The following is a 27,611-nucleotide window of genomic DNA, read 5'->3' as shown; positions in this document are numbered from 1 at the left end:
ACCTGAAACTAATGCAGTGAGGAATGCGGGAGGTGCTTCCTGCTCTGAGACATGCTTTTCTTCCTTCACAGGTCAGGCTAACCTGACCACAGTAGCTTACTTTTCATTCCATGTGCACCAGTAACCATATATATATATATATATATATATATATATATATATATATATATATATATATATATATATATATATATATATATATATATATATATATATGGAGTATAAAATGAAAGCCGGGGTGGCACGGTGGTGTAGTGGTTAGCACTGTCATCAAGAAGGTCCTGGGTTCGAGCCCAGCAGCTGACGAGGGCCTTTCTGTGTGGAGTTTGCATGCTGTCTGCATGGGTTTCCTCCGGGTGCTCCGGTTTCCCCCACAGTCCAAAGGCATGCAGGTTAGGCTAATTGGTGGCTCTAAATTGACCGTAGGTGTGAATGGTTGTGTGTCTCTATGTGTCAGCCCTGTGATGACCTGGCGACTTGTCCAGGGTGTACCCTGCCTCTCACCCATAGTCAGCTGGGATAGGCTCCAGCTTGCCTGCGACCCTGTAGGACAGGATAAGCAGCTACAGATAATGGATGGATGGATGAAAATGAAATGTCTCTGAGGACATCTAGTGGCTGGCTGCAGTACGGCACAAGCTAGCACACTGTACTGATAACTACATAACAAGCAAACCAACTTGAGTGAATGAAGTGATGGCTGGCATGAACCAAGACAGCAAAAACTAGCTAAATTTCACTGTAGATCCTTAGCTAAAACTTGAAGTAGATTTGTAATTTACACAATTTCACTGGTTGCCTGATTAAACCCGATGGACTAAGCTGTCCTCCTGGCACAGTTACGTGACTGAGATCATTATTGGACAGATGGGAAAGTGTAGTCTTTTGGAAGATTCTCTCTACATCAATCATGTAAGGATTTTTTTAAGCAAATCATGATTCACAAGCTAGTCCCTCTTTACAAATTCAAAAGCAGAATCCCATTTATATTAAGTATGTAGTAATGTTAGACTTGTATTAAAAATGTCAATACTCCATCCTTGAAAATGTCTTCAGCTCATTAGTGCCAGTCCACCTCCCTGGGTAGTGAAGAGCTTCAGAATCTTAAACGTATTTTCTGATGTTTGGTAATGGTTGACCAGTATGTTGAGTGTAAATATGGGAGATGTTGTACATTTTAGATATTAAACCTTCCTAAAACAGCATTCCCACAGGGTCTTAAAAAGTCTTTAAAGCATTGAATTTATGAATTTGGAAATAATACCTTAAAAAGACTTGAAAAAGTCTTGAATTTTGATATCTGGGTCTTAAAATTTGTGCAGTATGTAACTTCTCCATATCGCATTCTCCTCAAAAGTTTCATTTGTCAACCACTGTTATTTTGATTAAATAACGTAGCCTAAATAAAGAGTGGCGGAACCAATAATTGAGAACACAACACTGCCCCAGGTCCGAACACGTCACTTTGCTACAGCACCACAACACAGACACAGACCACAAGCAACAAGCCAAGCAGAAGCACGAAAAATAGAAGAAAATCTAAGCAGAACACAAGAAAGTTTGACTAACGCCGTTATGTTGTTTTTTTAATGTTTGTTTATGTCACCTAGCTACCCATTTCATGCTGGGGTTATGGGGAAATGTAAATTTAACGAAGCGTTAAATGCAGTATGCAAAAAAAAAAGATTCAGCTTGGTACCATGGGCGTGAAGGCTTTAGAGTCTCATGCCAAGTCGTCCAAGCACATCAATTCTATCAAAGGGAAGGATCAAACTCCTTCCATCGCCGGAGTGTTTCAACCTGCTAACGTTAGCCAGCTAGCTGTTAATGTGCCTGAAGCAGAAGCAGATAACGTAAACCAGCCAGCTGCTAGTGCTACAGCCCCTCCAGCTATGACCGCAACTAGAGTGGATCTGCACACAGCTTTTGGGTCCACACCAACGATGAAAGCAGAGGTGTTGTGGACTCTTAACACCATCGCCAAACACCAGTCCTACAATGGAAATGAGAGTATTTCAGAGCTTTTCAAGTGCATGTTCCCCGATTCCGACATAGCTACCACCTTTACTTGTGGTCCCGACAAAACGGCGTACATAGCCAAGTTTGGTTTAGCTATTCATATCGAAGAGGAACTGGTGTCCAAAGTCAACAAATCGCCGTTTGTTCTGATGTTCGATGAGAGCCTCAACGAGATTATGAAAAACAAACAGCTGGATGTACATGTCCGCTTCTGGGACAAGGGACCGGTTCAATCCAGATATCTGGGCTCTCAGTTTATGGGACATTCCACTGCACAAGACCTGCTGTCACATCTCAAAGTAAGCATAACCTTTTTTACTCTAAATGTTTCTCAATTTATATTGATATCATTTTTTGGGCATATACCTTCCTGTAAAAGCAATGTCACATGATCAATTAGGTACTTCCCTTAACAATATGTGCTGCTCATCAAGTCCTCTTATCTTGAGTAATCAAATGCAGCCCTTTTTTCAGGAATGTATGGACAAACTGAACCTCAGGGACTTGGTGTCCATTTCAGTGGATGGGCCCAGTGTGAATTGGAAACTCTTTGACCTTTTCCAGAAAGATCAAGCTGAGCAGTATGGAGGTGAGGAGTTTATAATGCTATTACTGTGTATGTGGGTGAGTGTGTATGTGATCCATTAGTAATTATAAAAATGCATTTTATTTGTAGTGCACTTTACATTGAATAAACAATTTCAAAGTGCTACAGAGCATTGCTACAGAGAATTTGGTTTCTAATATCAAGTTTGCAATGAAACCTTCAGGTGTTCAGCTCGTTTGTGTGGGGAGCTGTGGCCTACTCACGCTACACAACGCATTCAAGTGTGGGTCTCTGCACTGAGACTAAGGTCTCTGCACTGGCTCCCAGTGAGCTACAGAATTGACTTTAAAGCACTACTTCTTCTATTTAAAACATTACATGGGATGGGACCCAGCTACCTACTGGATATGTTTCAATTATATGCACCAACTAGGTCTCTAAGATCACAAGAGAAAAACTTGCTAGTAATACCAGCTGTCAAAACGAAGTGTGGTGAAGCAGCCTTTAGTTGCTATGCTGCTAAGCTTTGGAACCAACTTCCAGATGATATCAAAAATGCTCCTACTGTTGTTAGTTTTAAATCCAGGCTCAAGCCAAAGCTGTTTTCAGATGCTTTCACTTGATTAATTTTTACCTAAGTAATTAATTTCCTTTAACATAATTTCTTTTAATTTTGATTTTAATGATTTTCCTTTCTTTATTTTAATTTCTTTTTAATCTTGGATTTTAATGATTTTACTTTTACTTTAATTCTTTGTTACTGTGATCCTCGTAGATTTTGTCTGCGGGACGATTTTATTTGGTGATCCTCGTAGATTGTGTCTGCGGGACGATTTTTGGTGATCCTCGTGGAAGAGCCACGGGAAGAGCATGCTTTATGTGATCCTCGTAGATTTTGTCTGCAGGACGATTTTTGGTGATCCTCGTAGATTTTGTCTGCGGGACGATTTTATTTGGTGATCCTCGTAGATTTTGTCTGCGGGACGATTTTTGGTGATCCTCGTGGAAGAGCCACGGGAAGAGTGCGCTTTATGAGTTAAACCCATAATAATTAATCTCGAGGCTGATTCCTTTTTTGAACTTTATTTCATTTTATTATTTTATTTCTACTATTGTTTAATTCTTATTATTTTTCTTCCCCAATTATTTTATGTAATTTTATTTTCTATTGTTTACTGTTCTGCTTTTACTTCTGTAAAGCACATTGAACTGCCACTGTGTATGAAATGTGCTATATAAATAAACTTGCCTTGCCTTGCCTTGCCTTGGGTTCACTGCATGGCAGCTGGACAAGTTGCTGAGAGCAATGCACACATTGTTTCACAATGTGCCTGTCAGGAGAGAGGATTACATCACCGTAACCAAGTCCAGTGTGTTCTCCCTGTCTTTCTGTGCCCATCGTTGGGTAGAAAACCTTCCGGTTGTGGAGAGAGCCCTGGCAGTCTGGCCATCACTTCTCCTGTACATGGAAGCTGTGAAAACAAAGAGACTCTCGAACCCTGGAACAGGTAGGCCCTTCTAAAATGCTGTGAATAGGTCTGTGACTGTGTCCTAACCCTGGTGGTGGTGTGGCCTTGTCATAGTTTTTGTAATATATGGCTAAGTTGACATGTCCTGCCTCTCTGTCTGTCTGTCTGTCTGTCTGTCTGTCTGTTTCTCAGCATCCTATGACACAGTTGCAGCAGCCATAAAGGATCCACTTATCTTGGCCAAATTGCAGTTCTACGCAGCACTTGCCAGGACCTTCACTCCCTTCCTGAAAAAAATATCAGACAGATGAGCATGTGCTCCCATTCCTCCCCAAGGACCTGACCAAGTTGATGGTGGAAATAATTTACTTAACGTTATAATAACCAATGATTGGGCTCAATTGATATATTTTGACAATATGGGGTTTGTGGTTAGGATGTGTAAAAAATAGTGGATACATTGTGCATCATCATCAGACAATTTGATGTTGGTGATTAATGTGCCGCACCAGACATTTTTGTGTTTGTCTGTTGACAGAGTCTACTCAGACGCTTCATAAAGAGAGAAGTCCTCTACGATATCACTGCCCTGCAGCTGACCAAACTGGATGTCACAGACAAGACCATCTGGCTCAGCCCACAAGACATCAGCATTGGTCTAGGTGCAGTCAGTCCTTAAGGTAGTGTGATGTTTTCAAAAGCTCATTTTACAAATGATTAGGCTGAACCAGGTCATTGAAGACATGTTCTATATTCATGGCTAATTTCTCTCTCTCTAGAGCATCAAAGGTGCAGAGCTCAGGGTGCTAGAGTTCAAGAGAGAGTGCATGCAGGGACTGTGTAACATCATCAGGAAAATGCAGGACAAAAGCCCCCTCAAGTATCTGACTGTTAGGCAGACGGTGTGCCTGGATCCGTCAGTAATGTACAGAAACCCAGAAAGATGCAGGAAATCACATGAAAGGGATGGTTCAGAGGTTTCTCCAGGACAAACAGCTAACTAATACTTCTGCAGGTAGGAATAAGAGAGGCAAATTATAGGCTACACATGAATTTATCCTCAATCTGATTTGCTGGCAATCCCCAATGATTTATCAATGTTTTTCTCTATTTTTTCTCATCTGTTTTGTCATAGGGGATGTCATACTGCAGCAGTTTGACAGTCTCCTGTCCTTGGAGAGCTGGAGTGAGGACTTCCTCTCCTTTCCTCCCATGCAGAAGAGGCTGGACATCTTCCTGAGCAGTGCCATGGAGCCTTATCCAGAGCTGTGGGCCTTCTGCAAGAAGCTGCTCGTCCTCTCCCACGGCCAAGCTACGGTTGAACATGGATTCTCCATCAATGAAGAGGTGGAGTCAGATAATGTGCAGGAGGACACTGTGGTCACACGGAGGCTGGTGTGTGACTACATCATACAACATGGAGGTGTTACCAAGGTAAGATCACCCCTGCCTAGACTAGTAATGCTGTTGACTTAAAAGTTGATAGAATCAACATAGTTGGTCTCTTGAGTTTGAGTTTGTCACTGACTCTGGTTCTCTTTTCCCAACCCGATACTCAGGTTCCACTCAGGAAACCACTACTGGCAAGTGTAGCAAGAGCAAGGACAAGGTATCGTACCCATCTTGAGACCAAAAGAAAGAACAGGGAGGCAAAAGACCAGGCTCTCAAGAGGAAGGAGGCAGAGGACTGTCTTCAGGAGCTGAAGGTGAAGAGGAGACGCGTACAGGAGGTATCTGAGGGTCTGGCTAGGGATGCGGACAGGCTGGCTGAGCAGGCTGAAGCGAAGGCAGGGAGCAAGATGGCTGACCTGATCTCCAGGTCCAACCTCCTGCGGAGAGGTCATAAGGAGAAGTTGGCAGAACTGGCTCTCCTTGATAAAGAGATCACTGCTAAGAGTGCAGAGCTTAGGAGTTGACTGTGTGATCTTAATTTTATTTATTGTTGAGTTGATTTTCATTGTTTGTTGTTCAGGAGTCTCTCTACTCCCCATATTCCCAGCATGGAATAAGTAGCTAGCTAATGTAACCAATGTTAAAAAACAACTTAACTGTGTTAGTCAAACTTTTTTGTGGTCTGCTGAAATTTTCTTAGATTTTTCAGACCTCTGTTTGGCTTGTTGTCTGTGGTCTGTGCTGTGGTGTTGTAGCGTAAGTACTCACTACTATGCTGCAATGTTACATCATTCTTCCATAATGCTTTACACAGTCCACATTTTCACATTTGTTTGAGAAATAAATGAACAAATAAAAAAAATTTTTCTCTTTGCCGGTAGGTCTGTGAAATAGGACGTGAAATAGGTATTAAGTTTTTATATAAATGGTCTTAAAAAGGTCTTAAAAAGACTTGAATTTGACTTGAAGAAACCTGTAGGAACCCTGTAAAAGCATGATGCAAAGAATGTTCATTTTGCTTCATTCATTGAAAGAAAACATGACCTGACACACTTTGAAACAGGATTTGTTCAACTGCCATTTCATTGTAATATGTAACAAGTGAATGATCTGCGATAATGCTAAAGCACTGAGCTCACAACAGGTGTTGGGATGAAGCCTTTCATTCCAACAAACAATCCATGAACGCTCCTTATTCAAAGCCATTCGTGAAAGTGTGTGTGTGTGTGTGTGTGTGTGTGTGTGTGTGTGTGTGTGCTGTTATGTTTGTGGACAGACAAATTGAAGCCTTGCACCACATATATTTTGTTCATGTCCAGTGTACCTTGTACTGTCTGAATAACACTACAAGACTTCAATTACTGAATTGAATTGAAATTAGAAACCAATTAGATTTGTATGTGTTTGTTTTTGTGTGCACAAAAAGCTCTTTTGTATATTCAGTGAATGCATGCTTATTAACAGCTCAATAGGTTAATAACTACATGTCTGAGTGTGGCATGGTGCTGTTGTAGGCTATAGGTGTAGGCCAGCGTTTCAGCTCACAGTGTTGGAATATGTGACATACAGCAGATGGCAGTGGCAGTACAAGAATAAATACGAGGTACAGTACGTCAGCTCGCGAGCTCTTATTCACTAGAGAAAGTGAAAACTCACATCACCCTAATCAAAGTGAAAGATGAGGGTTTGGAGATGCCACCACACTTGGTGCATTTCAGCTCAGCTTTATGTTGGAAGTATAATTAGGGGTTGTGTTTTACATTAGACAATATCAGGGTGTTTTGGGGACATTATGTGCAGTATACTGTAAGTGCCTCAGACTTGTAAAACTAAGGTACCTTAGTGAGTCATCATCATTACAGTCTTTCAGGAGGTAAGGAGAAGTACCGGTACAAATATAACCAGACAAGAGTGAATCTGAGAATGCAGTATAAATCATTAAAAGAGCTGAAGGGCAGGAATGAAAAAAAAAATAAAAATCAAGAGTATCAAGAAAAATAAAACGACAAAAAAAAGAAAAGATGATGAATAGCAAATATGGATTGACTGTATCTAGTGCCTTGTTCACTGCAAGTCCCCTGTGGCAGGTTTCCTCATTTCCATAAAATGAGGAAAGGATAAAACATATACTACTTCTACAGAAACACTGAGCAGCCATGTTCAGGCTCAAAGATGTGTTCTCTGGAATACTACATGCAAATTTTATATTTTACACACACACACACACACACACACACACACACACACACACACACACACATTCATGTACATACATTATATATATATACACACACATACACAAGGTTGTTGTCAGAAGTTTACATACAGTGACATGAATGTCATGGCAGTATTTGGGCTTTCAGTAATTTCTCTGAACTGTTCTTTTTTAGATGGTGGTGGACAACTTTGTCACGTGGAGCAGGAAGAAACACCTACAGCTCAACGTGACGAAGATGAAAGAACTGGTGGTTGATCTGAAGAGAATCAGGGCTCCGGTGAACCCTGTTAACATCCAAGGGGTCATTGTGGACATGGTGGAGGAATATACCGTAAGTACCTGGGGGTGTACTTGGACAATAAACTGGACTGGTCCAAAAACATGGACACTGTATACAAAAAGGGCCAGAGCCGTCTCCATTTTCTGAGACGGCTAAGGTCCTTCAACATCTGCCGAATGATGCTGCGGATGTTCTATGAGTCTGTGGTGGCCAGCACCATCCTGTATGCTGTCATCTGCTGGGGCAGCGGCTTGAAGGTGAAGGACACTAACAGACTCAATAAGATCATCAGGAAGGCCAGCCATGTTGTAGGCATGGAACTGGACTCTCTGACAGTGGTGTTGGAGAAGAGGACACTGTCCAAAATAAAAACAATCTTAGACTGTCCTTCCCACCCTCTACATGAGGAGCTGATCAGCCACAGAAGCACATTCAGTAAACGGCTGATTCTTCCACGCTGCACAACTGAGAGACACAGGAAATTATTCCTACCTGCTGCTGTCAAGCTGTACAATGCCACTGTATAACTGTGGTGCACTTCTTACCATGTATCCTTAACTCAGGTGCAATATATGTATATAGGAATCATTGTATATAAAATCACTTCATTTTGCTTTTACTTAAGTTATCGAACTTATTTAAATTTATTTTATTTTTATTTATTCTTTTTTAAGGACTATTTTATCTTCTATTTTTAGACATATTTACTTCTTCCTTGATTCAGGAGCTTGGTTGCAATTTTGAATTTCCCTCCGGGGATTAATAAAGTCATTCTGATTCTGATTTCTGTGGCAGAATGATTGTACAGCATACATCTTTAATTAAAAAAAAAAAAAACACGAGAATTTGGTGCATAAGTTTTAATTTTGTTTGGGTTTTCTGAAATCAACACAGTCTCAAAATTATACATACAGGGTCAAAAATTGACATGCACTCACTTAGATTATTAATCCAGAGGTGCTGAAGCTTCTTTTATCTTGCCAAGGCCGAGGTCTTCCTGTTAGTGATCATGATTGACTACAGCTGGTAGCTTTTCTGTGCCTTCATAAAAAGGGTTGGTTTACAGCACTCATTGGATTGACCAACACAAAATACAATGGGAAAGTTCAAGGAGCTCAGTGCAGATCTGAGAAAGGGGATGGCAGATGTACACAACTCCGGAATGTCTCTTGGAGCCATTTCTAAACAGTGGCAAATTCCAAGATCAGTTCAAACAATTCTATGCAAGTTATTGTGAGGTGTAGTCACTTTGCCAAGCCACTTTACTTCAAGAAAACCCAAACTGTCACCCTCAGCTGAAAGGAAATTGGCTCGGATGATCAGGAACAACCTGGGAACCACCATGGCACAGCCCTGCCATGAACTGGAAGCTGATGGATCACTGTCTACAGTTCAGTGAGTTTTACATCACCATGGACTAAGAGGCTGCTATCCAAGAAATAACCTCCTGCTCCAAAATTGACACCTTCAAGCTTAACTAAAGTTTGAAGCTGACCACACAGACAAAGAAAAAGCCCTAGTTAGGTGATGGGTAGAAATCCTGAATTCACTACAGAGTTATACTGTATGACCACCAACTAATACAAGGCTAGCTTATTACCAGAGCATGCAATTCCCCAACTCTTAAGGTGTAGAGCAGTTATATACAGAAAGTGAATGCTTATTTTATCTTTGCTACTCCTGATATTCCAGTGTTCCTTACGGCTTCTGCTCTTCGGACCTACCTGATCCATCCTGATGCCCTGTGTGTGGTTGGCGTTCTCATCACTTCAGTTCTGCTCAAGCTGGTCCCGTATATACAAACTAAAATGCACTCAAAAACCATGAAGATGGCTTTTGACTGCATTTGATACAAAAACAGTTTTGCTACAATGTCTTAGGCCATGATAACCTTAAGACTGCAGTTATCATGAACACTCTTGCTGTTATGGGTGGTGAGATGTAGTGAGTAGGATCCAAGAGCAGAACACAGACCAGTAAATCCAATAATAAAAAAGATTTAATAGGAGTAAAAAATAAACCAAAAATAATCCAGGACTGGAGACCAGAGGTTTAAGCTGAGATACATGAAAGGTAGGGTGAACACGTCACATGGTGAGTGGTAATGCGAGTCTAACAGAACATGGGTTGATTACCTTCTTGATGAGGAAGGGTCCAAGGAACCTGGGTGCTAGCTTGTGAGAGATGGTCCTAAGTGGCAGGTGGTGCATGAAGTGCATAACTCGTTGACCTACTCAGTAGGTGGGTGCCTTGGAGCGACGTTTGTCGGCCTGCCTCTTGGATGCAAGTGCGGAGTGAATGAGTCTTCTCCAGGCCAATGCCCACGTCCTCCTGCAGCGGTGTATAAAGAGCTGGGCTGAGGGTACGGTGACCTCCTCCTCTTGGCTGGGGAACAGTGGTGGTTGGTAACCTAGTGAGCACTGGAATGGAGAGAGACCTGTGGCAGAGGAAGGGAGAGTGTTATGTGCATATGCAATCCAGGGTAGGTACCTGTTCCAAGAACTGGCATCCCTGGACGCCATGCACCTGAGTGCAACCTCCAAAGCCTGGTTTGCCCGTTCTGCCTGGCCGTTGGTCTGTGGGTGGAAGCCTGAGGAGAGACTACAGGTGGCCCTGATGAGTTTGCAGAAGGCTCTCCAGAACTGTGCAGTGAACTGAGGACCCCGGTCAGAAACAATGTTTGTAGGCAGACCATGTAGGCGGAAAACATGGTGGATGAGTAGTTCTGTGGTCTCTTTGGCTGAGAGGAGCTTGGGCAGAGGAATGAAATGGATGGTCTTAGAAAAACAGTCAAAAACAGTGAGGATACATGTGTTGCCACCTGAGTTGGGGAGTCCTGTGATGAAGTCCAGGGCAATGTGAGACCAAGGTCGATGTGGAGTCGGGAGGGGTCTTAGCAAGCTGGCAGGGGGTCGATTGGCTGTCTTGTTCCGGGAGCTTGTGTCGCAGGCTGCCACGAACTTCTGGACGTCCTCCTTGATGGATGGCTGCCAAAAGCACTGCTGGATGAGTGCCAGGGTTTGGGTGGTTCCTGGATGACAGGCCAGCTTGGAGCCATGACCCCACTGCAGCACCTGGGTTCGCATAGGACAGGGAACAAACAAATGGTTAGGAGGAGTGTTGTTGGGGTTACCTTTACCAAGGTCCTGCTCCAGGGCCTTCTGCATAAGCATCTCAACCTCTAGAATGGCAGCTCCCACCAGGCAGCATGGAGGAAGGATGGTCTCGGGTGGCTTGGACTCCTCTTGGTGGGAAGAGAACATCCTGGACAGGGCGTCGGGTTTGCCGTTCTTGGAGCCTGGGCGGTAGGAGAGCATGAAGTTGAACCGGGAGAAGAAGAGAGACCAACGGGCTTGATGGGAATTCAGGTGTTTGGCAGACTTGAGGTACTCCAGATTCTTATGGTCGGTCCAGACTAGGAAGGGGAACTCCGACCCCTCGAGCCAGTGCCTCCACTCCTCCAAGGCTAGTTTAACAGCCAGTAGTCCTCAGTCGCCGATATTGTAATTCTGTTTGGCTGGGGATAGCCAGCAGGAGAAGAAGGAGCATAGGTGGACCTTGTCGTCACTGGCCCTCTGGAATAGTATAGCTCTGACCCCTGACTTGGAAGCGTCAGCTTCGACAATAAACTGTTTGGTTGGATCGGGTATGGTGAGAACGGGTGCTGTGGTAAACCTGTGCTTGAGCGTGGAAAAGGCTTTCTCTGTTTCCTCCCCCCACTTGAATTGGGTCTTGGTCGAGGTCAGGGCTGAGAGAGGTCCGGCCACCATGCTGAAGTTGTGAATGAAGCGCCTGTAGAAGTTGGCGAATCCTAGGAAGTGCTGGAGCTCTTGTCTCAAAGATGGGGTGGGCCAGTCAGCGACTGCCTCCAGCTTAAGGGAGTCCATTTGAATCTTCGTCATAACGATGATGAACCCCAGGAACGAGACGGAGCTTTGGTGGAACTCGCTTTTCTCTGCCTTAACAAACAGTTTATTTTCTAGCAGGCGTTGGAGGACCTACCGGACGTGACCCCGATCTTCCTCCAGGGAGTGAGAGAAAATCAAGATGTCATCCAGGTATAGGAAGACAAAGGTGTTAATGAAGTCCCTTAAGATGTTGTTAACTAGCGCCTGGAATACCGCGGGTGCTTTGGTCAGGCCGAGAGGGACTACGAGGTACTCATAGTGGCCTGTGGTGGTGTTGAAGGCTGTCTTCCACTCGTCCCCTTCCCTGATCCTAACTAGGTGATAGGCATTGCGTAAGTCCAGTTTAGTGAACACCTTAGCTCCCTGGAGTAGTTTGAAGGCTGTGGTCATGAGCGGTAGTGGGTAGTGGTTCTTGACTGTGATGGCATTGAGACCTCGATAGTCAACGCAGGGACAGAGTGACTTGTCCTTCCTTTCGATGAAGAAGAACCCCGCCCCTGCTGGAGAGGAGGAAGGGCAGATGATCCCAGCCGCCAGTGACTCTGTGATGTACTTCTCCATGGCCTGTCGTTCAGTGGGTGAGAGAGAGTAGAGACGTCCCTTGGGTGGCACCATCCTGGGCAGGAGGTTGATCCCACAATTGTAAGGCCTGTGAGGAGGGAGGGACACTGCTCGGGTTTTACTAAAAACTGGCTTGAGGTCCAGATATCCCACAGGCATGTGAGAGAGGTTGGGAAACTCGCTGGATGAGGGCTGTGGTGGTTTGGCAGGAGGCAGAGCGGAGTTCAGGCAGGAGGCCAGGCAGGAAGGACTCCAGCCTAAGATGGTGTGATCAGTCCAGTTTAAGTGGGGGTTGTGCTGCATCAACCAGGGTAGTCCAAGAATAACGGGAATGTGAGGGTTGTTCATGATGTGAAGTTGTATCATTTCGGAATGATTGCCTGAAATCCTTAGGGTGAGCGGGGTGGTGAGGTGAGTGATGGTGGTCAAGCCAGTGCCATTGAGTGTCAGGATGGTGAAAGGGATCTCGAGGGTGAGTGATGGGATTCTGAGATCCTTGGCGGTGGCGGAGCAGATCAGGTTCCTGTCCTCCCCTGAGTCAACGAGTGCCTGAAGATGGTGATGCCGGTTGTTGTGCGTGATGATAACGGGGAGCATTGGTCGGTCAGCAGGGGACTGGTTCCAAGTATTGCCCACCAGGGCCCCTTGATTAACTGGTGGGCTCGTACGTTTTAGCGGGCAGGCTTGGCAGATGTGTCCTTGCTGGCCACAGTAGAAGCAGGCCCTCGTGTTCCGCCACCGCAGTCATTTCTCTGCTGACAACTGTACCCAATCTACCTGCATGGGCTTGACGGATGAGGCAGGAGGTGGGGAGAAGTTGCAGCTGAGGTGGCTCTTCTCTCTCCTACATTGTAGGACCCGAGCATCGATATGATTGGCGAGGTCTATGAGAATTGCCAGGTCCAACGGCAGTTCCTGAGATACCATTTCGTCCTTGATGACATCGGACAAGCCATTTAGGAACGTGTCGACCTGGGCACTCTCGTTCCAGTCGCACGACACCGCCAACATCCGGAACTCGATGGCATAGTCTGAGGCAGATCGGGGCCCCTGCCGCAGCTCCATGAGCTCCCTAGCTGCTTCCTGACCAGACAAAGAGCGGTTGAATGTTCACCTCATTTCCTCAGAGAAGTCCTTGAAGCTGGAACAAAAGAATGCATCGGCGTGCCAGACAGCTGTTCCCCATTCCCTGGCCTTGCCGGTGAGGAGCATGATGACATAAGCTACCCGGGAGCATTCTGTGGGGAAAGCCATGGGTTGTAGCTCCAAATTCTATGAACAGTAAGACAGAAAAGATCTGCAGGTACCTGGTTCCCTGCTGTAGGGCTGAGGCGAAGGAAGTCTTGGTTCATGGTGAGTGGCGGTGCGGGAGGTGAAGGAGGCAGCTGGGCAGGGGTAGGCACGGCTTGGGAGTGATGGAGTTGTGTGGCTAGAAGGTTGAGTGAGTTAGACAGGGTGGCCAGGTTCTGGGTGATCTGCTTGAGTTCCTGTTGGTGGGTCCCAAGGAGGGCTCCTTGCTGCTGCATAGCCATTCTCAGATGGTTCAGTTCTGCTGGATCCATGTTGGCCAGAATGTACTGTTATGGGTGGTGAGATGTGGTGAGTAGGATCCAAGAGCAGAACACAGACCAGTAAATCCAATAATAAAAAAGATTTAATAGGAGTAAAAAATAAACCAAAAATAATCCAGAAAAAGCTAGGAACAAAAAATGCTAGCATAAAAAATAGTCCAGACAAAAAACTTGAGACAAAAACATAGCACAACAAACATGAAAAAAGACAAACATAGTGCAAAAAACTGTGACAAGAAACAGGCAAAACAGAGAGTAAAATCTAAGAAGCAATAATGGTGCAGAGACAACATGAAAAACCAACAAGATGTTCTGGCAAGGTTCCCATCTGAGAACGGCCTTTTTATACACAGCAGAGCAAACCAGGAAGCGAATGCCGACAAGATGGAAGTCCCATCCCAGATCCGGATTAACGCTGAACTGGGAGATAATACATCTCCGGAGTGGAAGTCCAGGGCGGAGCATGACACTTGCACTTAAGTCTTCATCAGGGAACAGTTGATAACATCATCAAAATAGACTTCATTTTAAAACTATAATGAATTTCCTGGTTACCTGGTTGCACTTTTTGACCATATATCACACATTTATAGAAGTGAGTTATTTATAATTACACTATCTGTTATCACCCAGATAAAGATGGGTTCCCTTTTGAGTCTGATTCCTCTCAAGGTTTCTTCCTTGTGTCATCTCAGGAAATTTTTCCTCACCACCATTGCCTCAGGCTTGCTCATTCTGAATAAATTGATATATTCTTATATGTAAAATTTAGCACACTAAAGCTGCTTTGTGACAATGTCAATTGTTAAAAGTGCTACACAAATAAAATTGAATTGAATTATACAGCACAGGTAAAAGGTCCCAAAATCTTCCCCAAAAGAGAGAACAACCATATGCGATGGCTGACATAGACAGTACATTTTTAAGTGAAATGGAGACTCATCTCTGTTTATCAGTCCCTGGAGAAAAATCAAGGTGTGTTCCAACTAGGCCTGGGTGATAAAATGATAGCCATATATACCATCGATAGACACTCGTCAATAGCAATAAGAAAATTGATAGAATCTTCAATGGGGCGGCACGATGGTGTAGTGGTTAGCACTGTTGCCTCACAGCAAGAAGGTCCTGGGTTCGAGCCCAGTGGCTGACGAGGGCCTTTCTGTGTGGAGTTTGCATGTTCTCCCTGTGTCTGTGTGGGTTTCCTCTGGGTGCTCTGGTTTCCCCCAAAGACATGCAGACTAGGCTAATTGGTGGCTCTAAATTGACCATAGGTGTGAGTGTGAATGGTTGTTTGTCTCTGTGTCAGCCCTGCAATGGCCTGGCGACTTGTCCAGGGTGTACCCCGCCTCTCACCCATAGTCAGCTGGAATAGGCTCCAGCTTGCCTGCGGCCTTGTAGAACAGGATAAGCAGCTACAGACAATGGATGGATGGATGAATCTTGAGTAGTTTCATTTAAATGCATTAAATGCAAAATGCCAGAAACAGCGTGGTGTTAGAAAATGAGCAGAGTTTCCCACAGGTCTTAAATGTACTCGTGGTGGTAGCCAGCAGAAAGGTCCAGCATTACCTGCCACTACAAAAATGGTCTACTGTATTTGATTTTGGATCACATTGGTATCTGCTTCTCTCAAGTGGTTTAGAATTTGCTTCGCTCACATGGATTGGAATTTTCTCTGCTTGAGCTGCTCAGTAAATTGCGCATACTATCTGTCAGCAACAACCACAGGCTTCATTTCCATCCATCCATTATCTGTAACCGCTTATCCTATACAGGGTCACAGGCAAGCTGGAGCCTATCCCAGCTGACTATGGGTGAGAGGTGGGGTACACCCTGGACAAGTCGCCAGGTCATTGCGGGGCTGACACATAGAGACAAACAACCATTCACACTCACATTCACACCTACGGTCAATTTAGAGCCACCAGTTAACCTAACCTGCATGTCTTTGGACTGTGGGGGAAACCAGAGCACCCAAAGGAAACCCACACAGATAAGGAGAGAACATGCAAACTCCACACAGAAAGGCCCCCGTCGGACACTGGGCTCAAACCCAGAACCTTCTTGCTGTGAGGCAACAGTGCTAATCACTACACCACCGTGCCACCCAGGCTTCATTTCTTTCTTTCTTTCTTTCTTTCTTTCTTTCTTTCTTTCTTTCACGATTGAATTTTTTGACCTACAAAGAAGGAAAAGTTAAATTGGCTCGGAAAAATGCACTATTACAAAGCTGACTGTACTATGCGCTGACTGGACTCAAGCACTTCCTGTTGTCATGGTAACATTGACAATAACATGTAGCATGCATACTGATTAAGATTGTCTATAATGTGAAAGCTCTCCATTTATACGGTTGACTATTTGGCCAATCATTCCAGTTCTTTTTAGTGATAGAGAACATTATGTTCATCATGCGGTGATACATACATCTTCCGATGCACGAACTTGGACACATCATCAGTGTTATATTGTGGTTATTTATCTATCGTTCACAGAACATTCTCGTTTTTCAGACTTATTTGGTAAAATGGGCTGCCAGATATACTTGGTGGTCATTAATATACCTGGATGGCCAGTTTTCTGATATTTTAGAACACTTATCAGAATAGCATACTCTGGCTGAATGCACATGTGTAGAGCAGAATTATGTCATGTTTTCTACTATGGCTAGGATTAGGTTTAGGGTTATGTAGTTATCTTATTTTGCGGCATTATGACAAACCTATAGATATAGCTCTAAAGTTGGGCTACTGGAATGCAATACTGATAAAGTATGCCAAAGTATCATAACACCAGCCCAGTGTCAATTTATATGCAATGTATACTGTTCGTACCCATTAGGTGACACTGGGCATACCTCTCTCTCTCTCTCTCTGTCGAGTTACATGTCGATCCTTAGACACCAGTAAGATGCTGACCTCTTCTGCTCTTCGGACCTGCCTGATCCATCCTGATGCCCTACTTCTGGCTGGAGTCTCATCACATCACTCCTGTTGAGGACGGCCCCATATGGACAGTTGAAAGTCACACTTGGAAGATGGCTCTGCACACTTACACTTTTGCTCTGATAGCTGAAGACTACAATCACCATGATAACTTTAGGACTGCAGTTGTCATGAACAGTTTTGCACTCAAGTCTCCATCAATGAACAGTTTATAACTTCAACAAAACAGACTTCATGTTAAAACTATAATGAATTTCCTGGTTACACAGTTGTACTTTGTGACTCTATAGGACACAGTTATAGAAGCGAGTAATTTATAATCATTCTATCTGTTATCACCCAAAAGAGGATGGATTCCCTTTTGAGTCTGGTTCCTCTTGAGGTTTCTTCCTCATGTCATCTGAGGGAATTTTTCCTTGCCACTCTCGCCACAGATTTGCTCATCTTTAAAGTTTTTTATTTTCTGTAAAGCTGCTCCACAGCTATAGACATACTGTAGCTCTAAATTTGGGCTACCTGTATGCAATACTGGTAAAGTATGTCAAAATATCAGAACACCAGCCCAATTTCAATTTGTATGATTTGCAAAGTCAGTGTGTGGGAAACACTGTGCAGATGATGAAGGAATTGTTGATAAAAATAAGGTGTTTAGATTCAAAATAAAGTGGTTAAATTCAACCATTTTTTCTCCTGGTAATTATTAAAAATAGGTAATTAAAATAATCATTCAATAATTATCAGTATGGACTGAAATTAAACATTTTATCATGAAACAATTTTCAGCTATATTGGCCAGCCTTGGTTCCAACACCTAGCAAGAGTGCAAACCAAAGTCTTGGAACAAAAAGTAAGGTTCTTTCAATTATTTGCTGGATCCTCAACAGCATGAGACCAGTCATACTGTAGATGAGTGGCTGCACCAGGGAGACCCACATCTAGAAATGTGTTGATTTAGCACCGGAAAAGACTATGCAAGGTGTAGTTTTGAAAGTAAATAGAAACTATTCTTATCAGATCTGCCCATGAAGTAACAATAAATGTAAATAGTATCCTTAATATTTTGGCATATCTAACCCCAGCCTTATTCAATGTGCTGAGAGGACAATATTTAGCTATCTTGAAAGTTTTACTTTCAAGATGTGTAGACAAGCAGCCATGCTGGCAGAGGATAAACTAGCATCAGAGGTAGGATAAGATGGAGGTAAAGTATGATAAATATGCATGTAGGTGTTCACAGAGATGTGTATATTAGTAAATTCAATGTCAGATGCCATAGTATTTTCTGGTCCCATCTCAATGCGGCATAGCCATCAACTTACAGCAAGTTATGGTCACTGCTGGATACTGGATGTCCAAATGGTGCTCCAAAAATACAATGTGAGCTTTAATGATAAAATCAGACTTCTTTTTTAGGGCAAGTCTGGCCTTTTTGGGTGGGATAGTACTCATCCCAATCAGGAAGGCTTTCTCTCTTTTCTTGTAACATAGCTCAAGTCTTATGACAGGTGTAATTAATTGGTGACAATCCAGATCCAGGGCAACAGAAAAAAAAGACTACACTAACCATCTGATAGCTGTCTTGTGGTGTCACTCAGGTTTCTTCATTTTGAGACTGTATCTGTTCCCCAGGCTGACAATAAAAATGCAGACATTCTTAGAAAGTTGGTTGTATTAATCTAATTAACATACAGTAGAAGGAGATCATACCACATGGACAGCACCTTAGAAGACAGGATCAGTAAATGTTTGATTTCTTCTAAAGCATGAATTAGAAATGAAACTATAATTGATCAGGGATTTAATGAACTTTATTTAATAGAAACTTAGTGGTGTGACTAGATCAAATTAATGTGTAGCATTAAATGAGGCTTATTCTCTGGGATTCTCTGTTGGGCAGTGGCTAGACTTTGCTTGGAGCTGGTCTAGAATGGAGAAATAAGGTGACTCCTTCCCTCCACTAGTCTGGGTGCTCGCCTTGGGCAAGTGTCAGTACACCCTAAGCCTCCCAGAACCAGGGATACGGTTATAAACACGGTGTTGGCAGCAGGACATTGTCTGTTACACTGGCATACACCAACAGATCGGTTGTATGGTAGTTGGCAACACGATGGCTATATGGCATCAAACACTTCACAATAGATGAATACTGCAGTTGCTAGTAGGAGTTGCAACCACTAGTACTGAAACCATACTAGCAATAGTGTGAGAGCAACTGAAAGATAGCATGACTAGTTACTCACTAACAGCTGTACTACAGGAAAGGTGGTTGAAGTTCATAGGGAACTTGTGGAGGAGGAGGAATGAGGAAATAGTAAGTCAAGTGCTTCTTTGGAAGCCAAAACAAGGAGCAAGAAAGAGGGGAAGACCAGCACTTACATATGTGGACCAGTTACAGAAAGACTCTGGACTGTCCACTGAGGAATTGAAAACCATTATGGATGACCATGAAGAATGGGGGAAACTAGTTTGTGGTGTCTGAGCATGCTTGAACTACAGCACTACACAGCAGCCCTTGTCCCATTGGTTGAGGAAGAGGCATTGCAAATATTTCTAATAATGCATTAGGTGTCCAGAAATCTGGATAAGGAGTTTATTATTATTATTATTATTATTATTATTATTATTATTATTAAAGTAACAGATATATGCACAAAAACAAGTCTCCTGACTCATGCATTTGAAAGTCACCATGGCACTATTGTGAAAGCTTACAGACATTTGCACACTTCTCAAATCTGATTGTTCCTGTAGAAAAAGCAGCAATCATTGGAGACTTCAAAATTCATTTTGATAATCCACAAGACTGTTTGAGAGTAGCAATCAATCAGAACAGGCCCTGCTGATTACAGTGGACACCCTTGATTAAATCCTGAAATTTGGAATAGATATAGAAAACACAGTTACCCTAGCCTGAAATGATCTCAGATCATGACTGTATCTCATTTAATATGCATCAAGGTCATTATACATGCACTTCACCTCTGTACTAAATCAAACATACATCTGCTATTACTTCCAATCTTTATTGAAAATCTCCCAGAATGATCAAATGGTTTTCCATCTAAGCTCAGGTTTCACTTTATGCTAGCCAACGTTGTTTCATTCAAAAGAAAAGTAATTTGGGGGGGGGGGGAAGACCTATTACCCTGGTATAATGATCACACTTGTACTTCTAAAAAGACCACTTAAAAGTTAGAGAGTAAATGGCTTCAAAGTAAACTGCTAGTCTTCTCAATTACATGGAAGGAAAGCCTTATTAACAAGAGAAAGGCTCTTACTGCCAATAGATGACAAATCTATTTTATAGAAGATGATGAAAATAATACTAGCTTTTTTTCTTAGTTTGGACACTAGGAACAAGACATCCACAGAAACACAACTACCAACAGAATGTAGTTGAGATAACCTTTTTCATAACAGTTTTTCCAGTTCTATTTCCAAGATTAGAATCTCCAAGTCCATTACACTGAATTAATTTCACTGATTTCCTCCTTAATTTTTACCAATCTGTGATCTTCTGACCCCTTATACTCCATCCCGCTTGCTCAGATCTTCTAGCTATAATCTCCTTGCTGTTCCTTGCACTAGACTCTCTACCCTGGGTAGCAGGTCTTTCAGTGCCATGGCCTCCAAGCTTTGGAATTCCCTTCCTCAACCCTTCTGTGACTGCTCTTCTCGTCCTTTCTTCAAATTTCATCTCAAAACCTTTCTGTTTCATCAACATTTCTCCACCATTGCATAAACTCACAGCCCTGCAATGATCTGGCGACTTGTCCAGGGTGTACCCCGCCTCTCACCCATAGTCAGCTGGGATAGGCCCAGCTTGCTCATGACCCTGCATAGGATAAGTGGTTATGGATAATGGATGGGTGGATGCATAAACTTACCACTCTTTAGCAACTCCTTTTTTGTGTGTTGTTTTCTCTGACGTATATAAAGCGACCTTGAGTTTGAGAAAGGTGCTATATAAATGTAACTTATTATTATTATTATTATTATTATTATTACCAACCTATGTACTTTAACTTTTTTCTTAAACAAGTACTAACAGAAGCAATCCAAACTCTGATAAAAATAATAAACTGCTTGTTTGGAATAGGCTATGTACAATATTGAAATCTTTTAATCTATCAGCTATCAAAGCATTAAAAAACAAACAAACAAAAAAAACCTTTATCTTAACCCTTATCAGCGGTCAAACTATAGGCCAAGATCACATCTCTTATTTATCTCCAAGATTCTTGAAAAGATTATAGCAGCTAAATTTATATTTGCATAAGAATCACATACATGAAACCTTTCAGTCAGGATCTAGGCCTCATCACAGTACTGAGACAGCACTGGTTAAAGTAGTAAATAACCTACTACTGGTCTCAGATCGGGATTGCGTGTTTCTTGCTTGTGTTTCTTGATATTAGTGCAACTTTTGATATTATGGATCACAGGATTCTTTTAGGCAAACTTGAAAAAATTGTTGGAGTTAAGAGAATTCTTAAGATCTCTTTCCTGGCTCTTATCTCATTGCTATCCAGATTTGGATTGGATGCACATAGTGAGGAGTTAATATTGAAATTTTGCACATTGGTATTCAGACCTCAGGTAAAGTTTAAGTTTAGACTTAATTGCTGTGTAGTTGAATGAGAGACACTATATGGCCAAAAGTATGTGTACACCTGACCATCACACCCCTTTGTGCTTGACCATTCTATTCCAAAACCATGGATATTTATTTATATGGAGTTGGTCCCTCCTTTGTTGCTATAAAAGCCTCCACTCTTACGGGAAGGCTTTCCACTAGATATTGGAATGTGGCTATGGGGATTTGTTCCCATTCAGCCACAAGAGTGTTACTGAAGCTGGGAACTGACATCGGGCGAGGAGGCCTGGCATACAGTCTGTGTTACAGTTGATCCCAAAGGTTTTCAGGATTGAGATCAGGACATTCGAGTTCTTCGACATCAGCCTTGGCAAACCAAGTAGACTAATATCTTTTTATTGCTTTCCCTGTTTGCTATTTCAAAGTGTCAGCACAGAAGCGGGAATAAAACAGTCAAGGCCTAAAACATCTTTCTGAAAAATGCAAACGAGTCCTTTTTTTTTTTTTGGCAGGCTTATTACTGCATGTTTTTCTTTATATGTTTGCTGTATGTTTTATCTGTATACAAGTTCAAGTTCAGGAACTCACAAGAATCACAGACGAGACTCTTCCCGTTAGGGTTTTGCTGGGATTCGAACCTGGTTCGTTGGTGTGATAATCCAGCAAACCCCCACTAGGCCACCAGGGGGATGACTCAAATGCAGAGGCGTGAGGCGGAAGTAGAAAAAGAATCAAAAGGTTTATTTAAACTATATACACTATATACAGGGCAAAACAAAAGACAAAAAAAAAAACCAAAGAGTATAATCCAAAAGAAAAGCAAAGTGCAAAAATACAAAAGCTAAGAAGATCAAAAAACACAGTACAAAGGAAACTGGAGATAAACATAACAGCACAAAGACTCCGTGACAAGAGGACTGAACTCAGGGGTATAAATAGACAAACTAATTAAGGACACAGGTGAAGATAATTAGGCAATTAACACAAACTCAAAACACAGGAACAGTGGCGGCCTCTAGAGGCCAAAATGAACACGACATGAAAAGGAAATAACTGCGGCCTCTAGAGGCCAAAACAGTCCTAGTCCTAACAGGACCCCCCCCTCTAGGAGCGTCTCCTGACGTTCCCAGGGCGATCCGGATGGGCCGAATGGAAGTCCCGACATAGTTCTTTATCAAGGACATCCCGAGCAGGAACCCAGCAGCGCTCCTCAGGACCATAGCCCTCCCAGTCCACCAGATATTGCAACCCGCCGCGGACCCGGCGGGAGTCAAGCAGGCGATTCACAGTGAACACAGTCTGCCCCTGGAAGATGCGGGGGGGTGGGGGGTTCCTAGGGGCAGGGGCATACGTAGACGTCAGTACGGGCCGTAACAGGGAAACATGGAAAGTGGGGTTGATCCTCAGAGTCCGGGGCAACTGGAGCCGGTAGGAGACAGGGTTCACCCTGCGCACCACCTTGAAGGGGCCAATGTAGCGAGGAGCAAGCTTGCGGTTCTCCACCCGCAGTGGAAGGTCCTTAGTGGACAGCCAAACACGCTGCCCAGGGCGGAAAGCATGGGCAGGTCTTCTATGGCGGTTGGCCTGAGTCTGGTTGGTTCTGGAGGTCTGTATGAGGGTCTTCCTGACCTTGCTCCAGGTCTTGCGACACCGTCTCACATATTGGTTGACCGAGGGCACCCCCGCGTCCTCCTCCTGGTCCGGGAACAGAGGTGGCTGGAACCCGAATTGGCACTGGAATGGCGACAGCTTGGTGGCCGATGACTGCAGGGTGTTGTGGGCGTACTCCGCCCATGGCAGCCAGGTGCTCCACGATGTCGGGTTATCCATAGCCAGGCCTCGCAGGGTGGTTTCCAGGTCCTGGTTGAGCCTCTCCGTCTGACCATTGGACTGTGGGTGAAACCCAGAGGAGAGGCTGGCAGTGGCTCCGATGACCTTGCAGAACCCGTGCCACACTCGGGAGGAGAACTGGGGCCCTCGGTCTGAGACGATGTCCTGTGGAAGACCAAAGACTCGGAAGACATGATTAAACAAAAGTTTCGCAGTTTCAAGAGCAGAGGGGAGTTTGCACAGTGGTATGAAGCGGCAGGCCTTGGAGAATCTGTCAACTAAGACCAAAATGACCGTGTTACCTTGTGACTCAGGGAGACCCGTGATAAAGTCGACTGCCACGTGGGACCAGGGACGCCGGGGAATGGTCAGAGGATGCAGGAGACCCTGGGGACGCTGTCGTGGGTTCTTGGTTCTGGTGCAAACCTCACAGGACAGGACAAATGACCTTACTTCCTTCTCCATGTTAGGCCACCAGAAGCGTCTTTTCAGGAAGTCCAGGGTCCTCCGAGCTCCCGGGTGGGCGGTGAGAGGGGAAGAGTGACCCCACTGGAGAACCTTGGCCCGGGCTTGATGTGGGACGTACAAGAGGCCTGGTGGCCCCGTCCCAGGACCGGGGTCCTGGCGTTGGGCTCGTCGGACAGCCTCCTCAATACCCCAGCGGACAGGGGCCACAATCCGGGACACAGGGATAATAGGCCCGACTTCATTCTCCCTGTTAGTGGCAGAGAACAGTCTGGACAGTGCGTCAGGTTTGGTGTTCTTGGAGCCGGGGCGGTATGAGAGGGTGAAGTCAAACCGACTGAAAAACAGGGCCCACCTAGCCTGTCGAGGGTTCAGTCTCTTGGCTTGCTGGAGGTACTCCAGGTTCTTGTGGTCAGTCCAAACCAGGAATGGATGTTGTGCTCCCTCCAGCCAGTGCCTCCACTCCTCAAGGGCCAGTTTGACCGCTAGCAGTTCTCGATCCCCCACATCGTACCGGGACTCAGCAGGACTCAGGCGGTGGGAGAAGTAAGCGCAGGGGTGCAGCTTTCCTTCCGAACGTTGAGAGAGCACCGCGCCGACACCACTGTCCGAGGCGTCCACCTCCACGATGAATGGTTGGGAGGTGTCCGGGAGAACCAGAATGGGTGCCGTGCAGAAGCGGTCCTTGAGGTCTTTGAACGCCTTTTCTGCCTGAGGAGACCAGCCATAAGATCCACCTGTCCCTTTGGTGAGGTCAGACATGGGTGCTGCCACAGAACTGAAGTTCCTGATGAACTTGCGGTAGAAGTTAGCGAATCCTAAGAACCGCTGAACCTCCTTAACGGACTTGGGAGTAGGCCAATCCCGGACGGCCAGGGTCTTGGCAGGGTCCATTTGGAGTTGGCCTGTCCGTACAATAAATCCCAGAAAGGAGACCTCGGGAACATGAAATTCGCATTTCTGGGCCTTGGCGAACAGATTGTTCTGTAGCAGCCTCTGGAGAACCTGGCGGACATGGTGGCGGTGCTCCTGCATGGTCTTGGAAAAGATAAGGATGTCGTCGAGGTAGACAAAAACGTATAGGTTAATCATGTCCCTTAAGACGTCGTTGATTAGGGCCTGAAAAACAGCTGGTGCGTTGGTGAGTCCGAAGGGCATCACCTGGTATTCGTAGTGCCCAGACGGGGTGTTAAAGGCAGTCTTCCACTCGTCTCCCTGTCGGATACGGATGAGGTGGTATGCGTTCCGTAGGTCCAACTTGGTGAAGACGGTGGCGCCTTGGAGCAGGTCGAAAGCTGTGGACATCAGCGGAAGGGGATATCGGTTGCGCACAGTGATCTTATTCAGGCCCCTGTAATCAATACATGGTCGGAGCCCCCCATCCTTCTTGCCGACAAAGAAGAAGCCGGCTCCAGCAGGTGAAGTGGAGGGTCGAATAAACCCAGAGACCAGGGCATCTTTGAGGTATTCCTCCATGGCCTTGCGTTCTGGCTGAGAGAGTGAAAACAGTCTGCCATGAGGAGGGGTAGTCCCAGGGAGCAAGTCGATGGCACAGTCGTAGGCCCGGTGCGGAGGAAGAACGGCGGCCCTGCTCTTGCTGAATACCTCCTTGAGATCCCAGTACTCTGTGGGAACTTGAGATAACTCGGTGAGATCAGGGGGCTCGGCAGGAGACACAGGAGAGCTAGAGAGCAGACAAGAGGCATGGCATGCAGGGCCCCATTCCACAACCTGGCTTGTTACCCAGTCTATGCGAGGGTTGTGGCGAGTAAGCCAAGGAAGGCCTAGAATAACTGGGAACTCAGGTGAAGGAATCAGGTGCAGGGATATTTCTTCCTTGTGACCTTGAGACTGGAGGAAAACTGGAGAAGTAACTTGGGTGACTCTTCCATCACCTAACGCTTGGCCATCGAGGGCAGACACAGACAGTGGGACTTCAAGAGGTGCAGTCGGAATATTGATGCTTTGGGCGAAGTGAATATCCATAAAGTTCCCAGCCGCCCCTGAGTCTATCAAAGCTTGACAAGAGTGGACAGACTCACCCCAGGAGATGGAGACCGGGATGTAGATTCCTTGGCCAGGGAGTCCAGGAGAGAGGGTAGGCCCCGTCACAACCCTCCCTCGGCTGGACGGGGCGGTCCTTTTCCCAAGAGTTCGGGACATGATGCTCGGAAGTGACCAGGCTTGCCACAGTAGATGCAGCACTTGTCCCTCCTTCTGCGCTCCCTCTCAGATGCGGAGAGGCGAGTACGACCCACTTGCATGGGTTCTGGACAGTCACTGAAGGAGGTAGACGGTCTCCAGGTAGAGGTAGGGAGGCTGGGGGGGCTCAAGGCTTGGTGGCGTTCTCTCATCCTGTTGTCCAGACGAATAGCATGTGAGATGAGGGTTTCGAGGTCACTTGGGCATCCAATAGAGGCCAGACCGTCCTTGATGGGGTCAGACAGACCATGGTGGAAGGCTGACACCAGGGCAGTCTCGTTCCATCCACTTACTGCTGCGAGTGTTCGGAACGAGATGGCGTAATCTGCGACGCTTCCTCCTTGCCGGATGGACATGAGCTTTCGGGCTGCGTCGGTACTGATGTCTGCCTGATCGAAGACCCGAAGCATCTCTTCAGAAAACAGCTGGAAATCAAAGCACTCAGGTCCCTGTCTTTGCCAGATAGCAGTAGCCCAGGCTCGCGCCTTGCCAGCTAATAAGGTGATCACAAAGGCAATCTTGCGGCGATCCGTAGTGTAGGTGGTAGGCTGAAGCTCAAAGGTGAGTTGACACTGGGTAAGGAACTCTCGGCACTCACTGTGCTTGCCGTCATACCTCTGTGGTGCAGGAAGGCTGGGTTCGCGAGGTGAAGAAGGCAGCATTGCAGGAGGCACTGGAGCAGGAGTGGGAGCTGGATCAGGAGTGGGAGCTGGATCAGGAGCGGGAACTGGATCAGGAGCGGGAACTGGATCAGGAGCAGGAGATGCAGGCAGAGATGTCAGCTGTGCCAGGGTTTTCCCAATTTGCTGAAGCAGTTCCTCGTGGCGAGCGAGGGCCTCACGTTGGCTGGTGAGCGTACGTCCATGAGCGTCCATGGTCGCTCCGAAGCGTGTCAAAGCTGCCATAATTCCCTGAAGGTTGGCCGGGTAGACAGTTGAAGCAGCCTCTGCTGAGTCGGTCATGACGGAGTCTTTCTGTTAGGGTTTTGCTGGGATTCGAACCTGGTTCGTTGGTGTGATAATCCAGCAAACCCCCACTAGGCCACCAGGGGGATGACTCAAATGCAGAGGCGTGAGGCGGAAGTAGAAAAAGAATCAAAAGGTTTATTTAAACTATATACACTATATACAGGGCAAAACAAAAGACAAAAAAAAAAACCAAAGAGTATAATCCAAAAGAAAAGCAAAGTGCAAAAATACAAAAGCTAAGAAGATCAAAAAACACAGTACAAAGGAAACTGGAGATAAACATAACAGCACAAAGACTCCGTGACAAGAGGACTGAACTCAGGGGTATAAATAGACAAACTAATTAAGGACACAGGTGAAGATAATTAGGCAATTAACACAAACTCAAAACACAGGAACAGTGGCGGCCTCTAGAGGCCAAAATGAACACGACATGAAAAGGAAATAACTGCGGCCTCTAGAGGCCAAAACAGTCCTAGTCCTAACACTTCCAGAGTGTGTGAGTAAATGTCTCCCAGAGATGTTTTGCCACTTCAGTAATGTTTTAAGGTGGACCTGATTTTTCAAATAAAAAGCTTAACTGTGTGAAAAAATGGCAGTCCAATCTTATTAATATATCACTAATAGAGTCAGGCTTTG

This window comes from Neoarius graeffei, chromosome 16 (assembly GCF_027579695.1).
Source record: "Neoarius graeffei isolate fNeoGra1 chromosome 16, fNeoGra1.pri, whole genome shotgun sequence".
Taxonomy (NCBI): Eukaryota; Metazoa; Chordata; class Actinopteri; order Siluriformes; family Ariidae; genus Neoarius; species Neoarius graeffei.
Note: the sequence above shows the minus strand (reverse complement) of the source record.